The sequence below is a fragment of the Oncorhynchus mykiss genome, chromosome 8, assembly GCF_057628025.1.
Source record: "Oncorhynchus mykiss isolate SJ-2025 chromosome 8, ASM5762802v1, whole genome shotgun sequence".
Taxonomy (NCBI): domain Eukaryota; kingdom Metazoa; phylum Chordata; class Actinopteri; order Salmoniformes; family Salmonidae; genus Oncorhynchus; species Oncorhynchus mykiss.
Window position 1 is genome coordinate 25,303,329 of NC_143029.1, and position 17,841 is coordinate 25,321,169.

The window sequence follows — 17,841 nt, forward strand, 5'->3', positions numbered from 1 at the left end:
TGGTGCAGCTGTAAAACCTTTTTAGGATCTGATGACCCATGCCAAATCTTTTCAGTCTCCTGAGGGGGAATATGTTTTGTTGAGCCCTCTTCACAACTGTCTTGGTGTGCTTGGACCATGTTAGTTTGTTGGTGATGTGAATGCCAAGGAACTTGAAGCTCTCAATCTGCTCCACTACAGCCCCGTCGATGAGAATGGGGGCTTGCTCGTTCCTCCTTTTACTGTAGTCCACAATCATCTCTTTTGTCTTGATCACGTTGAGGGAGAGGTTGTTTTCCTTCCACCACACGGTCAGGTCTCTGACCTCCTCCCTGTCTCATCGTTGTCGTGATCAGGCTTACCACTGTTGTTTCATCAGCAAACATAATGATGGTGTTGGAGTTGTGCCTGGCCATGCAGTCATGAGTGAACAGGGAGTGCAGGAGGGGACTGAGAACGCCCCCCTGAGGGGCCCTCGTGTTGAGGATCAGCGTGTCGGATGTGTTGTTACCTACTGTTAAGGGAATTTTTTATCAATGATGACTAATTAAGTATACATTTCAATCAGGACTGACTAATCAGAATACTATTAAGAATACTATTAAGTTACTGTATATGTACTAATCAGAATACTATTATGTATGTATGAATTTTCTTTTTAATCCTAGTACTGAATATAATGTGTGTAAATATAATCAAGAATTAGAACAATGACTGTCTGTTCCTTGGTAGAAATGAATGAACTATATCGCCAGACTGGCTAGAATGCTTATCTACACAGGCTGACCTTGGCTCTAGGCGAGGTGGGAAGGCTTGAGAACTATAGAGCCTTTCTACCAGTGTCAAGAAGAGACGGAACATTTAGAAAACGCTGACGTCATTTTCAGTTTATAACCTGTGGTAAAATGTGTAATGAGCAGTACTCTCGAGAATAAACGCAGCTGGTTGATTTCAAACGCTGGTCTCTGTCCATTTTATACTAATAAGGGTCTTACAACCCCTTATGACTTGACAGAGTGATTAATTTTAGTTGGTTATTAACACCTACCCTTACCACCTGGGGGCGGCCCATCAGGAAGTTCAGGATCCAGTTGCAGAGGTTGGTGTTGCAGAGGATTTTCATTTATTTAATCCATTTTAGAATAAAATGTGTGAAAAGTCAAAGGGTCTGAATACTTTCCGAAGGCACTCTATCAAAGGGTCTGAATACTTTCCGAAGGCACTCTATCAAAGGGTCTGAATACTTTCCGAAGGCACTCTATCAAAGGGTCTGAATACTTTCCGAAGGCACTCTATCAAAGGGTCTGAATACTTTCCGAAGGCACTCTATCAAAGGGTCTGAATACTTTCCGAAGGCACTCTACCAAAGGGTCTGAATACTTTCCGAAGGCACTCTACCAAAGGGTCTGAATACTTTCCGAAGGCACTCTATCAAAGGGTCTGAATACTTTCCGAAGGCACTCTATCAAAGGGTCTGAATACTTTCCGAAGGCACTCTATCAAAGGGTCTGAATACTTTCCGAAGGCACTCTACCAAAGGGTCTGAATACTTTCCGAAGGCACTCTACCAAAGGGTCTGAATACTTTCCGAAGGCACTCTATCAAAGGGTCTGAATACTTTCCGAAGGCACTCTATCAAAGGGTCTGAATACTTATGTAAATTAAAAAAATTCTACAAACCTGTTTTTGCTTTGTCATTATGGGGTATTGTGAGTAGATTGACGAGGAAAACATTTTATTGAATCCATTTTAGAATAAGGCTGTAACATAACAAAATGTGGAAAAATTGAAGGGGTCTGAATACTTTACGAATGCACTGTAGAAGATCATAGAGAAACCAGGACATAGGGTGCTTTCACATATCCCCTTATGATCTGGATCCTGGAGCATTTGGTACCCTGATCTGCGCTATATGTGTGAAACGCAAACTAACCCTAGCTGAAACTAATCCTGGACCCGTGTGAGTAGGACCAGTGTACCAGGTTGAGACGCGGCATTGCACTTTATTGCCTGTTGTAAACAAGCTAGCTCGCTAACATCAAATAGAATGTGCATCTTGCTAATTGTACCCTGAAAGGGTTATATTCAGGTCTTGTGTAAGCAAAACCTTTCTGTAGAATTCTCACAATCGCTCCAGGAAACCGAACCAGGATACTGAATTCCATTTGTGAAAATGTCCATAGTGTCTATAGTACTGTAATAAGCTCACATAGTTACCGACACAAACTCCAAACTCTACACAGTTGTCACTGACTAGTTGGATATTACTTTCCCAATTAGCAAACAATTTCTGTACTGACAGGATTCTTATAAATGCATTTTTCCCCACGTTTTTTTGTTTGGTGGATCTCGTTTTCCTATTGACATTTGTCAATAAAACTCATGAATGCAGTTGCTTATGTCAAGTTGTTTTGTGTTCTACTTGTCCTGAAAATAAATTGGTAAAACACCTCCATGTGAGGCTAAATATGAGGGCAGAGCAAGCAGATGAATGAATTTCAGTTTTTTTCACTGTGGGATTTCCTGGGACTGATAAGGTTAATGCCTTCATGTCTGGATTATAAATTATGCATATTACATATGGAGATAGTGGGTCAATTAGTGAGATTACATCTCAGTTAATCACAGCTTTCGTAGCCCTTTCCCTCAGTCAAATGACCTAGTGGCCTCGGGTGGAATGCTATTCATATTTTTCATAATTTCATAATTAATACACTTCTTTTTTTAACCACAGAAAATCAGGTGCTTCTATGTTAAACAGTTTAGTTATATTTCAGTCTTTTGTGATGTATATCAAGTGTAACATTGGGATGCAAACTCAAAATGTAATACATGTCAACTCTATCTCTTATTAAATGCTACAGGTGAGTTATTTGTTTAAGCCCATAACAATGTGTGTGAGCTGTATACTTTGGTTTCAAGACTACCAAGAAACTCTCTGATTTAGCTCACTGCAGTAAAAGGTTAGTTACCATGCTGGATAAAGCATCTCAAAGAGGCCAAAGCAATCGGCGCAGTCAATAGTTCAATAATAAACAAATGAAATATCACATTTACATAAGTATTCAGACCCTTTACTCGGTGATTTGTTGAAGAACCTTTGGCAGCGATTACAGCCTCAAGACTTCTTGGGTATGACACAAGCTTGGCACATGTATTTGGGGAGTTTCTCCCATTCTTTTCTGTAGATTATCTTAAGCTCTGTCAGGTTGGATGGGGAGCATTGCTGCACAGCCATTTTCAGGTCACTCCAGAGACGTTAGATCGGGTTCAAGTCCGGGCTCTGGCTGGGCCACTCAATGACATTCCGAGACTTGTCCAGAAGCCACTCCTGCGTTGTCTTGGTTGTGTGCTTAGGATCGTTGTCCTGTTGGAAGGTAAACCGTCACCCCAGTCTGAGGTCCTGAGCGTGCTGAAGAAGGTTTTCATCAAGGATCTCTCTGTACTTTGCTCCGTTCATCTTTGCCTCGATCGTGACTAGTCTCCCTGTCCCTGCCGCTGAAAAACATCCTCAGAGCATGATGCTGCCACCAGCATGCTTCACCGTAGGGATGGTGTCAGGTTTCTTCCAGAAGTGACGCTTGGCATTCAGGTAAAAGAGTTCAATCTTGTTTTCATCAGACCAGAGAATCTTGTTTCTCATGGTCTGAGAGTCTTTAGGTGCCTTTTGGCAAACTCCAAGTGGGCTGTCATGTGCCTTTTACTGAGGAGTAGCTTCCGTCTGGCCACTACCATAAAGGCCTGATTGGTGGAGTGCTGCAGAGATGGTTGTCCTTCTGGAAGGTTATCCCATCTTGTTACTGTAATTTAATGATGCCAATGTGTTTTCATTAATTGAAAACCCTTAATCTATTTTATGAGAATTTGTAAGATTCTTGTTTGCATAAAATAGACGGAGACCAGTCTTTTCAATAATAGGTAACAGAATTTATTCTCGGAGCGCGCTGCCACTTCACCACGAGCAACAGTTTATATACAAATCGTGACGTCATTTCATTGTTTTAACAGAATCCCCTCCTCTCGACCGGGACAAAGTGAGGTGAAAAGTTCATTCTAACTTACTAACACACTCCCAGGTAACTTTTGACCCCTCAACATTATCGATCACCCCTGAGCTGACAGTTCTAATTAACAGAAAACTTTGGAATGCACTCACTGTCTTATCTAAAAACCCCAGAGCTCAGTTCCGTAGGTTCAACCATAGGTTAACTACCTTATCTGTTTACACAGTCCACAACCCATTCGTTTCTTCCTAGTTGGAATGGTGTTCATTAACTTTAATTACTCCTTGTCTGTGTCACACAATCCCATCGTATGAACTCATATTGTTAATCAGATATAATAAAACAGAGTATAAGTTTACTTAGTTACAGTTCCATTTAAAATGATTTGTTCAGTCATTTAATCATAACTTTCCCAACACATCTCCACAGAGGAACTCTAGAGCTCTGTCAGAGTTACCATCGGGTTCTTGGTCACCTCCCTGAACAAGGCCCTTCTCCTCTGATTGCTCAGTTTGGCCAGGCGGCCAGCTCTAGGAAGACTCTTGGTGGTTCCAAACTGTTTCCATTTAAGAATGATGGAGGCCACTGTGTTCTTAGGGACCTTCAGTGCTGCAGAACTGTTTTGTTACCCTTCCCCAGATCTGTGCCGTGACACAATCCTGTCTCGGAGCTCTACGGACAATCACTTTGACCTCATGGCTTGGTTTTTGTTCTGACCTTTTATAGACAGGTCTGTGCCTTTCCAAATCATGTCCAATCAATTACATTTACCACAGGTGGACACCAATTAAGTTTTGAGAAACATCTCAAGGATGATCAACATAAACAGGATGCAACTGAGCTCAATTTCGAGTCTCATAGCAAAGGGTCTGAATACTTACGTAAATAAAGTATTTCTGTTTTTAATTTCCATAATACCTGTTTTTGCTTTGTCATTATGGAGTATTGAATTTTGATTATTGTTTTCTATTTTTTCATCCATTTTAGAATAAGGCTGTAACGGAACAATATGTGGAAAAAGTCAAGGGGTCTGAATATTGTCCGTAGGCACTGTATATATATATATATATATATATATATATATATATATATATATATATATATATATATATATATTATATGTATATATATATATTTTAATATGTTTTCCTTTATTATTTTCCCCTAACCCTACCATCCCTCCCATAATTGGAGTAACTAATGGATAACAACTCTTAGGCTTCTACTTCCAGATTATACGTGCTATATAAATTTTACGGACACGTATAGTTTACAGTAGTTATCTTTGTTTGTTTTTAGTCCCATCCTTCAGCTCCACTCAACCCCTCCTATCTAGCTCTGAACACCATCCAGTTTTGATTTCTATTTGCCATTTATTTTTCAAATGTACTGTGATGTTTCCTTAACGTTCTGAACCTTTCTATTCTCATAGATTCTACATATTGTAAATTAAAGATAAACATATTGTTATATTATTAATCAATTGACTATGACTATTTAATTCACCCAGCAGTGCTATTTGCAGAGTTAGCTCCAGGTAAACATTTGAATAGGACTTGTATTTTCCAGTACGTGTGAGTTAACAGGTAGGTAGACCACCTCAGAGCGAGGGTATAGAGACACCCCCTGCAGACCAGTACGCCATTTTGATAGGTCAAACTCTCTACACAGTCAGCAGGGCCCTGACTCTCTAGGCTAAGTAAATCTCTCAGCAGTGTTGGAACAACAAGCAGCCAGAATGCAATTCAGCAAGTTATCTGATGGCTCAGGGGGTTTGATCATGGTCTTGGCAACACCACTAATGTAGGTTTGGTTAAGGTGCTGGCAACACCAGGGATGTCCCATTGGACACAGATGCCGCCTCAACGTCTATTTTTTAAAAGCATTTGGATGACTTGTCAACTAAAGGGAATTCAATGTAAAAATCAACAACAAAAAATCACCATGTCATTGGATTTAGGAAAAAAAAGAAATTTGCTCCCCATTGATTCAACACCATCACATTTACTTACTTTGTTGAAATAACGTTGAAACAAGGTTGATTCAACCAACTTTTGCCCAGTGGGGTGGGTTTCATTCCTTCACTGAACATACGTTTGTATAAAAATCTCTGCTAAGTGCATTATATCTAGCCATCAAAGAAACTAGAATAGTTTTGGTCCATGACACGAGCGAACAATCCCAACATATCTGTCAACAAACATAACATGCAGTTATGAACTGTCGTAAATCAAACCCCTTTTGACATGACTGCTCCATACACCCACACATGCTGACGATTGCATTACACTATCATAACCCAAGCAAAGACAGAATTTCTTATGGCAAAAATAGCACCTGGGATCTTTGTTTGTTTTGCAAGCTCACTTACTTTAACTTGTCACTTCTGTCAAAGGTCTGGCCAGCTGCAGAGTGTTTGCCCTAACAGCCCACAAAGCATGCATGCACAACACAGGGAGGAAGGGGAAGGGCTGCAAGCTACATGCTCAGTCTATTGTAGCATGACAAAGACAAGATGTAGCCAAGGAAATACAGCTGCAGAGACACAAAACAGAACACACACACACACACACACACGCACACACACACACACACACACACACACACACACACACACACACACACACACACACACACACACACACACACACACACACACACATTCAGCTTGCTGAGATGAATACAGCTGTTGTGGTATAGATGTATAGATATTTTAGAGGAGGCACTTTTGGCTGTTTGACGAGCATCATCATCAAAATCATTCATATTCCACAGGTGGGTAGCGCATGTACTGTTGTTGTTGAATTTCTTACTCATCCATGACATCAATGAATCCAAGTCATTAAGTATCTTAGCTTTAACATCACATCTACTCTCAGGTATGTATTACTCACACCCATTTTCACACTTCTTGCGTAGAAAGTGGAACAAATACCCCATAATTGCTTCCATTATTTGGCCTCAAACCTGTGAGATAAATAACACAGGGAGGACTTATCTTTCTTAACCTAATAATACATAAAGCTACATTCTGTACACATCCAGAGTTGAGGGAGATTGACACCACAAACAGGCCTGACCAGACCAGCTGCTTGCCTTGGACTTAATCCCTCATCCTCTCCTCATAAAAATATTCTGCCTAATAAAGAACTAATGCTACTTGTGAAGACAGAAGGGTTCGAGAGGGAGCTAACAAGAGAGAGTCTGCTAATGAATCCTAACAATTCTACAGCTGCTGCTTCGTGCCTAAGGGGTGTGAAGTCAAAAAGAAAATGGAGGGAGTTACTGGACCGACTTGAAAACCCTGAGGCTCAGCTACCGTCACAATTCATCCCCACAGATAACCACGACGACGAGACGTCTGTGATCAAACTTTGCATTAAACTTAAATCCTTGTCCCCCTCCCTCCCCCTTCTACTCCACCCCTCTGAACTTTCCAAAGTCTTCCGGTTGCATAGTGAGTTTGACAGCTATTCAAGAGGGAGGTGGAGGCACGATGCGCCAATGTCCCCGTGGAAGGTTGTCAGTCTGAGAGGAGTGGTGAGGGGGGGGGGGCTCGCTGGTGAAACTGTGATTATGCAGGCTTTAAACACAATTTGTATTCAGGACATTAATTGACCTCAATTGCCATGTGTTCTTCGACTTTCCCTCCATTTCTCTGTGCACAGTGAGACTGTTCAACAATGATAAATGGTGTGGAAAAAAGGTTTGTGGTGTCTTCTATATCGATCCACCTCATACATTCCCTCCCCATTAAAGCATTCCAACATCCACCAGTCATCTCTCTCTCAATTCACTTCTAGACACAAATTAATGACCCTACCTTTACATAACCAATCCCACCACCCTCTCTCCAAACAGATCACACTAATGACATTTAAACCAGGGTTGAGTGAGAGAGTGAGTGAGTGAGAGGCTCTATGGAGATTTCCTGAGCATTGACTGAGAGAGAACAAATGAAGTGAGGAGGAAGGCATTCTACTGCGATTGTGTTTCCCTGTACCCAGGGGACTACTCTTAAACAAGAACCAAGCCTCTTCTACAATCGATGGCCACTTAGAAGAAAGGTCCTTTTTGAAAAGAGATGGTCAGAGGGTGCCTGGGGATCACGGTGTCACTGGTGACCCCAGAATAAAAGGGCTAATCAATGTGCGGGAAAGCTCTGTTTTGTTTTTAAAGGCTATGGACCCCTGGTGAGACTCACTCTGTGAGAGAGCTACCTGTGCCTGAGTGGGGTTATTAGTCATTGTTAGAGGTGAGGGATATTAAAAATTCAGCTGTCTCGGTGTAGACTGGACTAGAGCAATGACTGTAGGTGTTGAGGCTACTAGAGCAGTGATAGATGAGTGTATTATCTACCTTCTATAAGGACAGTCTAGGGTAACTCTGATGTCTTTGGTCTGGTAGAAGGATTTAAAATGGACTGTCATCGATTGTGACATAACTGACTGTGGATATGAAGCAGCACTGATATTTCCAAAATTTTTGCGTAGCTCATCCCATACTGCGTATGTCACACCCTGACCATAGTTTGCTTTGTATGTTCTATGTTTTGTTTGGTCAGGGTGTGATCTGAGTGGGCATTCTATGTTGGATGTCTTGTTTGTCTGTTTCTGTGTTTGGGCCTGATATGGTTCTCAATCAGAGCCAGGTGTTAGTCATTGTCTCTGATTGGGAGCCATATTTAGGTAGCCTGTTTTGGGTTGGGTTTTGTGGGTGATTGTTCCTGTCTTTGTGTTTGTTACACCAGATAGGGCTGTTTTCAGTTTTTCACGTAACTTGTTGTTGTATATTGTTCTATTTTCATCTTTATTAAAGATGTATCAAAATAACCACGCTGCGTTTTGGTCCGCCTCTCCTTCAACAGAAGAAAGCCGTGACAGAATCACCCACCACAACAGGACCAAGCGGCGTGGTGACATGCAGCGGAAGCAGGAGCAGCGCAAGGAGGAATGGACATGGGATGATGTATTGGACGGCAAGGGTTGCTACACATGGGAGGAGATCCTGGCGGGAAAGGATCGCCTTCCATGGGAACAGGTGGAGGCTGCTAGGAGAGCAGAGGCAGCCGGAGAGAGGAGCCGGCGATATGAGGGAACACGGCTGGCAAGGAAGCCAGAGAGGCAGCCCCAAAAATGTCTTGGGGGGTGGGAACGGTGCGGTACATACTCCGCGTATCGGCTGGGCTAGAGTGAGCATCGAGCCAAGTGCCATGAAGCCGGCTCTACGCATCTGGTCTCCAGTGCGTCTCCTTGGGCCGGCTTACATGGCACCAGCCTTGCGCACGGTGTCCCCGGTTCACCTGCATAGCCCAGTGCGGGCTATTCCACCTCGCCGCACTGTCAGGGTGACCGGGAGCATTCAACCAGGTAAGGTTGGGCAGGCTCTGTGCTCAAGAGCTCCAGTGCGCCTGCACGGTCCGGTCTATCCGGTACCACCTCCACGCATCAGCCCTCCAGTGGCAGCTCCCCGCACTCGCCCTGAGGTGCGTGTCCTCGGCCCAGTACCACCAGTGCCGGCACCACGCACCAGGCCTACAGTGCGCCTCGCCTGTCCAGCGCTGTCGGAGTCTCCCACCTGTCCAGCGCTGCCTGAGACTCCCACCTGTCCAGCGCTGCCGGAGTCTCCCACCTGTCCAGCGCTGCCGGAGTCTCCCTCCTCTCCAGCGCTGCCGGAGTCTCCCGCCTGTCCAGCGTTACCGGAACCTTCCTCCTCTCCAGCACTGCCGGATCCTCCCTCCTGTCCGGCGCTTAATGAGAGCCCATGAGCTCATGTTGCTTCAACAGCGCCTTGCAAAAGTATTCATCCCCCTTGTCGTTTTTCCTATTTTGTTGCATTACAACCTGTTATTTAAATGGATTTTTATTTGGATTTCATGTAATGGACATACCCAAAGTAGTCCAAATTGGTGAAATGAAATGAAAAAGATTTGTTTAAAAAAAGACATGACCTGCCTTTCAAATCACTTCATGGCTACCAACGTGAGTGCTACCGGGCGGTAATAATTTTGTCAGGTTACCTTCGACAGGTTACCTATGGTGGTCTGTTTGAAACATTTGAGATATTACAGACTCGTCCAGGGAGAGGTTGAAAAACGTCAGTGAAGACACTTGCCAGTTGGTCCGTGTATTCTTTGAATACATGTCCTGGTAATCCGTCTGGCCCTGCAACTTTGTGAACGTTGACCTGTTTAAAGGTTTTGCTTACATCGGCTACGGAGAGCGAGATCACACAGTCGTCCGGAACAACTGGTGCTCTCATGTATGCTTCAGTGTTGCTTTCCTCGAAGCGAGCATAAAATTGCATTTAGCTCGTCTGGTAGGCTCATGTCTCTGGGCAGCTCATGGCTGGGTTTCCCTTTGTAGTCCGTAGTAGTTTTCAAGCCCTGCCACATCCGACGAGCCAGTGTAGTAGTATTCAATCTTAGTCCTGTATTGACGCTTTGCCTGTTTGATGGTTCGTCTGAGGGCATAGCGGGATTTCTTATTTCTCCAGTGTCCCTCTCCTTGAAAGCGGCAGCTCTAGTCTATAGCTGTTGTCTGTAATCCATGAATTCTGGTTGGGAAATGTACGTACGGTAACTGTGGGGACGACGTCGTCGATGCAATTTGTTATGAAGCCGGTGACTGAGGTGGTAGGAGAAAAAACAACCAGAATTTTTACAATGGGAGGTATAAGGGCATTCTGAAAATGACCTCCCAGGATGCAATTCCTAAGGCTTCTACAGGGTGTCAACAGTCTATGTTCAAGGTTTCAGGCTGATAACTTCCAAAACGAATAAGAAATATCAGTTTTAGTACAGGGACACAGTCTTGGAAATTCGTGTTTGCGCGCTCCATGAAGAAAGGATGCACTTGCTAAAATCGGTTTCCTATTGAACATACTTATTTACGTAAGATATTATAGTTTGTTTACATTTTGTTTCTGAGGAGTAAATAGAAACCTATTTTAACTTGTTGAAACAAAGTTTAGGGGTAGATTTTCAGATTCCTTTATCTGCATGTAGAATGAGTGGATTACTCAAATCGATGGCGCCAACTAAACTGACTTTTTGGGATATAAAAAAATATTTTATCTAAAAAAACAACACTAGATGTTATAGCTGGGACCCTTTGGATTGCAAATCAGAGGAGGATTTTTAAAAAGTAAGTGAATATTTAATCGCTAAACAATCGAATGGCATGCTTTCGCTGAAATAGCTACAGTAAATCGGACAGAGCAGTTAGATTAACAAGAATTTAAGCTTTCAGTATAAGACACTGATATGTACCTAAATGTTAATATCCATAATTTTTAGGATTATTCATTTAGAATTGCGCACCCTCCAGTTTCACTGGAAGTTGTCCCGCTAGCGGGACGCCTAGGCCTAGAAGGTTAGCCGGTGACTGAGGTGGTATACTCCTCAATGCCATTGAATGAATCCCAGAACATATTCCAGTCTGTGCTAGCAAAACAGTCCTTAAGTGTAGCATCCGTGTCATCTGACCACTTCCCTGTTGAGCAAGTCACTGGTACTTCCTGCTTTTGTTTTTGCTTGTAAGCAGGAATCAGTGGGATAGAATTATGGTCAGATTTGACAAATGGAGGGTCAGGGAGAGCTTTGTCTCTGTGTGTGGAGTAGATGGTGGTCTAGAGTTTGTTTTCCTTTGGTTGCACATGTGACATGCTGGTAGAAATTAGGTAAAATGGATTTAAGTTTGCCTGCATTAATGTCCCCGGCCACTAGGAGTGCCGCTTCTGGATGAGCATTTTTTTGTTTGCTTATGGCCTTATACAGCTCATTGAGTGCAGTCTTAGTACCAGCATCGGCGTGTGGTGATAAATAGACGGCTACGAATAATATAGATGAGAACTCTCTTGGTAGATAGTGTGGTCTACAGCTTATCATGAGGTATTCTACCTCAGGCGAGCAAAACCTTGAGACTTACTTAATATTAGACATCGCACACCAGCAGTTATTGACAAATAGACACACACTCTGTCCTGCCAAAACACGGAGAAGCCAGCCAGCACTATATTATCCGTGTCGTCGTTCAGCCAAGTCTCGGTGAAACATAAGATATTACAGTTGTTAATGTACCTTTGGTAGAATAGCCTTAATCGTAGATTGTCCAGTTTGTTTTCCAATGATTGCACCTTGGCCAATAATACAGAGGGTAGTGGTGGTTTACTTACTCGTCGGCAAATTCTTACAAGGCACCCCGCCCTCCTCTCCCTTTTTCTCTGTCTTTTCTTCACGCTGATGACAGGATTTGGGCCTTGTCTCGATTTGCAAATTTCACACATATATTATTTAGTATATGTAAAGACAACATTAAATTAAGAATAGTCTGATGGGTGAGTATATTATCACTTGTGAATTATATATTATCACTTGTTAGATGCCCAGCTTGTGTGCAGTAAGGCAACCTTTTTTTTGCAACTTTTTCAAATCATAGTCGCCTAGCCCATAGGCCTATATGTCTTGATAAGGTTTGTATAAAAGTGACCAAATCATTTCTTAAAATTAAGCACATTAAACCGCTTTACAACCGGTGTAGAGCCTAACTGGCATACATAGGCAGTGCGTGAGTTAGAATAAGGGGAAGATAATTTTCACCATAAAAATGCACCTTTATAATAAAGAATTACATTCATAATCTCATTTGCGGTTACTTTTGAGAATGGTGTTTTCCAGCTAATTGATTGCATTTTGGAACATTCTCTCTTATAACCTACTACCATGTCCGTATTTCTATGCTTATAATGTGAAAAAATTGCCTAATAGTTTATCAAATTTTAAGCTAAATGTTCTGATCTGTTGAATTAGCCTCATTACTTTTACATTTTTTTGGGGGGGATCTATCGCATCCCACAACTGTCCCAGACTATGTTTGGAATATTTATTTCTTGCACAGAAGGACAAGTTGACCAATAGAATAAGTCAACTTTTGTACCCTAGGGGATAGTTGATTGACAGGCTAGTGCCTGATAGGCTAGATATCTAAGAGAGCCATGTCAGTGAGAGGTGCTTCGGAGTAAGCAGCAAGAGAAGGGAATTAAAATTATTATATTCAGCCCAAGGGCGCAATAGCCACTGGCCGTAAAAGGCATGACTTTCTTTTAGGGGGCATTACTGCCACACAAGGGGAATGCAGCCAGGAAATTTGAGGCATTATCAAGTGCTTGTCAAATTGTGAATGAGAGGCAGATGAAGTGTATACAGCATGCGCAAACAAACAAAGCACTAATGTTGGGCGATTAGGCCTGGCTCGCATTCGGCATTCTAATTCATCCCAAAGGTGTTCGATGGGGTTGAGGTCAGGGCTCTGTGCAGGCCTGTCAAGTTCTTCCACACTGATCTCGACAAACTATTTCTGTATGGACCTCGCTTTGTGCACAGAGGAATTGTTATACTGAAAGAGAAAAGGGCCTTCCCCAAATTGTTGCCACAAAGTTGAAAGCACAAAATCAAATCAAATCAACATTTATTTGTCACATGCGCCTAATACAACAACCTTACAGTGAAATGCTTACTTACATGCTTTAACCAACAGGGCAATTTTTAAGTAAACAAAAAGGTATAAGGTGAACAATAGATAAGTAAAGAAATGAAAACAACAGTAAAAACGACAGTGACAAATAACAGTAGCTGACAGTAGCCTACAATCATCGAGAATGTCATTATATATTGTAACGTTAAGATTTCCCTTCACTGGAACTAACGGTTTTAGCTCGGACCATGAAAAACAGCCCCAGACATCTATTCCTCCTCCACCAAAATGTACATTTGGCGCTATGCTTTCTCCACCAACCCAGATTCATCTGTCGGACTACCAGATGGTGAAGCGTGATTCATCACTCCAGAGAACATGTTTCCTCTGCTCCAGAGTCCAATGGCGGCGAGCATTACACCACTCCAGCCGACACTTGGCATTGCGCATGGTGATCCATGGAAACCCATTTCATGAGTCTGTCGACGAACAGTTATTGTGCTGATGTTGCTTCCAAAGGCAGTTTGGAACTCGGTAGTGAATGTTGCAACCGAGAACAGACGATGTTTACACACTATATGCTTCAGCACTCGGTGGTCTCGTTCTGTGCGGCCTACCACTTCGCGGCTGAGCCGTTATTGCTCCTATACATTTCCACTTCACAATAACAGAAAATTCAACAAACTGACTTGATAGAAAGGTAGCATTCTATGACAGTGCCACGTTGAAAGTCACTGAACTCTTCAATAAGGACATTCTACTGCCAATGTTTGTCTATGAAGATTGCATGGCTGTGCGCTCAATTTTATACACCTGTCAGCATACTTTTGAGTATATAGTGTATGTCCATTGTGCTGCACACAATTTAAACTTACTCTTGAATGATGCATGTCAAGATATACCAGAGATAAGGGTCTGTTGATATTGCAACAACACAACTCAAATGCCGGTTCACCAGTATGAACAAAATCACAAACAGCTTTTCTTGTTCAAGCCCTAAAGAACTGTTGTCTGCTAAAGATGCTAATCTGTTTGAATCTGCCAATATATTAGCTGTCCAGTATCCAGACGACCTGTCCCCAGAGCTTCCTATACAGTCTCTCTCTTTCCATAACGTGTTGAGCCAGGCAACCAAGGAGGAGAGGCTCAATTAAAGATGTTATAGAACTGCTGCATTTGAAGCAGCACTCCCTTATACCCAGTTTCCCTGATGTTGCTACGGCAATCAAGCTGTTTTTACCATCCCTATAACTGTCGCTTCTTTTGAACACCTGAGTAAGCGTCACTCATTGCATTTGCGCCGTCATAGCCTTGACCACAACATTTGTTCACTGATATCCCTCATACTTTCAATCAGTTTCTTTTTTCTTTTTCACTTTTTCTGTCACATTCCTGAACCACAAGAAACAAACACTTAGCTTCCTAGTGCATATGGAAATTAAAAAGGTTTATGAATACATTTTTGGAGGGTTACTGTCAAAATGATTTATTAAATACAAAAAAATAGACTTCGATGACAGGCGCATGGGCTCCCAGATCTAGTGGGCCCCCCCCTGCCTTGTGGGGCCTGCGGTGGTGTCCGGTACACCAGTGATGTGTGTTATGATCCCATGTGCCGTGTTGTAATTTGGATGTAATATCCCAGGCATGTTAGTGCATTATATTGAGATGTGTAATTTCCAACAGTCAGGATGACACCCTCATTAAATGTACAATTGAACAGGTAAAGCAGTATGCTTAGATATCCTATGCAGTAAAATATACATAGTCTTGACAGTAGCCATAATGGTTATGGCTCTAGATTTCTTGATTCAGGTGTTTGAAAAATGTAAAAGGCAAAATTCTCCCCCCCCCCCCCCCCCTATCCTCATGTCTTTGTGCCCCCTTCTAAAATAATAGGTGCATGACGCCCCTGGTTACTATGCTGTAAGCCTATACCTCCACAGCAAAAACCCCACACCGGCTCCACCACACCAGGGTCTGTCTCAAAGATACGCCACATTTGTCCGACGTCTATCATTGTCTCTATGAATCATACCACCGCCATGGTTCCTTGTTAAACTCTCAGCACCCGTTAATTAAGTCTGCGATAACTTTATGAAATTCAAAAGAGGGTCCGTGCTATTCAGACCTTGTTTAATTCCCTGCAGCACAGCAGACAATTACTACAGTATCACACCCTGAGTCAATGGAGTATTACTAGTATAGAAGAGCAGATTGCGTCACTCTGGACTGATTTCTACACATTGTTTCTACACCATTTCAGCTGCGCTCAGTGCTTTAAACAGCTGTATAGTACATGATGCCCCCTGTGTTACTAACTCAGTCATTCATGCCTTGTGAGTTATGCTGTCATGTTGCTACCCTTGACTAGGCAGTGGCATTATGCTTCAATAATCCCAGCCATTATAACTACACAAAAAATATATCCTCTGGATTGAACACGGTCGGCTGCACAGATAAAAAGGTCTCCTTTAGTCTGTGGATAAATGTTAAAACATTGCCTCTCATTTAGACGCAAACCGTGAAGAGGTATCTTTTTCTGTTTTCTGTGTTGTCTATGAAATTAGGGCAAGGTGGGTGAGGGGGGGTACATAGCAACTGTATTAGCAGTTTCTTTCATGGGGAGATGTCAGATGAATGTGTCATGCTTGAAGGAAAACATTTGCAGTTTTTTTTTCTGTCCACGGTGTTCCTGTTACAGGCGCTACTGACTGCTTGGCCTAGTGTGTATGAACATGTGTATGAACATGTGTATGAACATGTGATTTGTTGAAGAAGATACGAGACGTTCATAGGAAACAAATGAAGTGCATAAAAATACAATTTCCTTATGCCAGCTTAGTAAGTGCTTTGGGGCTATACTCCAGTCTCAGTAATATGTTAGAGTAATACATGATCTTATTTCTAATTCTAAAATATATACACCTCTCCCGGTGTATATAAAGGACAGAGAGAGGCTATCCTCTTAGACTGTTAGACTCTGCCTGAATAGACTGCCATTAGACCTGTGACTCACACACTCACAGTCTTGGGGAGAACGAGACAAACGCAAGCATGCACAAGCACACACAGCTTCCCCAACCTCCCTAGTCTTGCGGAAAAGAGCATCCTAAAACATCACTACCCCTCTGCAAAGCGAGACACCCCACACAATCGCCACATCATCAAACATAATTTTTAGTATCACTAAATACAACCACAGCATTGTCTATGTTGAGAACAGTGATTTTGTCTGATTTGTCCTCTTTGCTGAATCCCATCATGACTTTGTTGCCAAATGACAACAGTTACTGTAGGATGGTGAAATAATGGATCATAACAACAGTCATTATCATTAGGAATAAGATCATTAAACCAACTGCTCGATGCAAATGAATGTTCATTAACCTCTCACAGTAGCTGCAGGGGTAGACATAGACACAGTTACTGTGTAATGGTCTCCAAAATAGAGACAAGTCCTTGAGTAATGGAACTCATTCTTGGCAGGGGAAGAGGAAAATACCTTTGATGTTGGCCAAACAATGTGACATTTCATTTGCTAAGTTTTCTCTTTTAGCCAAAGGTTTTTGCAATAGTTGTTATTATTGTACAACATGAAAGTATCAATGTGCGTTGCTATAGAATAGAACAGTATTTCAATTGCTACCACCTAATACATTTTCCTTTAGAGAGAAGCAGATGCCATTCCAGATTATAAACATGAAATATTCAAATGCATATTTTAAAGATGATTAAACTGCATCCTATTTTGATTCATTCGAATTTCTCACCTCACTGAGTTGTGATTAATTTCAGAAGCAATTCCCACTTCTCCTAGTCAGATAAGGACACTGCGGCTGTGTTATTCACAAGGCTTGGAGAGAGCTTCAAGTTCCTCAGCGTGCACATCCTTGAGGACTTGAAATGGTACATTCACACAGACAGTGCGGGGAAGAAGGCGCAATAGCGCCTCTTTAACCTCAGTAGGATGAAGAAATTTGGCTTGGCCACTAATATCTTCACAAACTTCTACAGATGCACCATTGAGAGCATCCTGTCGGGCTATATCATCGCCTGATATGGCAATTGCACCGTCCACAATCACAGGGCTCTCCAGAGGGTGGTGCGGTCAGCCTCACGCATCACGGGGTCACGCTGCGTGCCCTCCAGGACATCTACAGAACCCGGTGGCACTGGAAGGCCAAGAAGATCATCAAGGACCTCAACCCCGCAACAATCTAGAAGGCGGAGAGAGACAGGTGCATCAAAGCTGCGATGAGGAAACTGAAAAACAGCTTCTATCTCCAGGCCATCAGACGGTTAAATAGTGACCCTTAGCTGGCCTTTGCCCAGTCCCCTTTCCTAAACCTTAGTCACTGTTACTAGACGGCTACCCCCCAGTA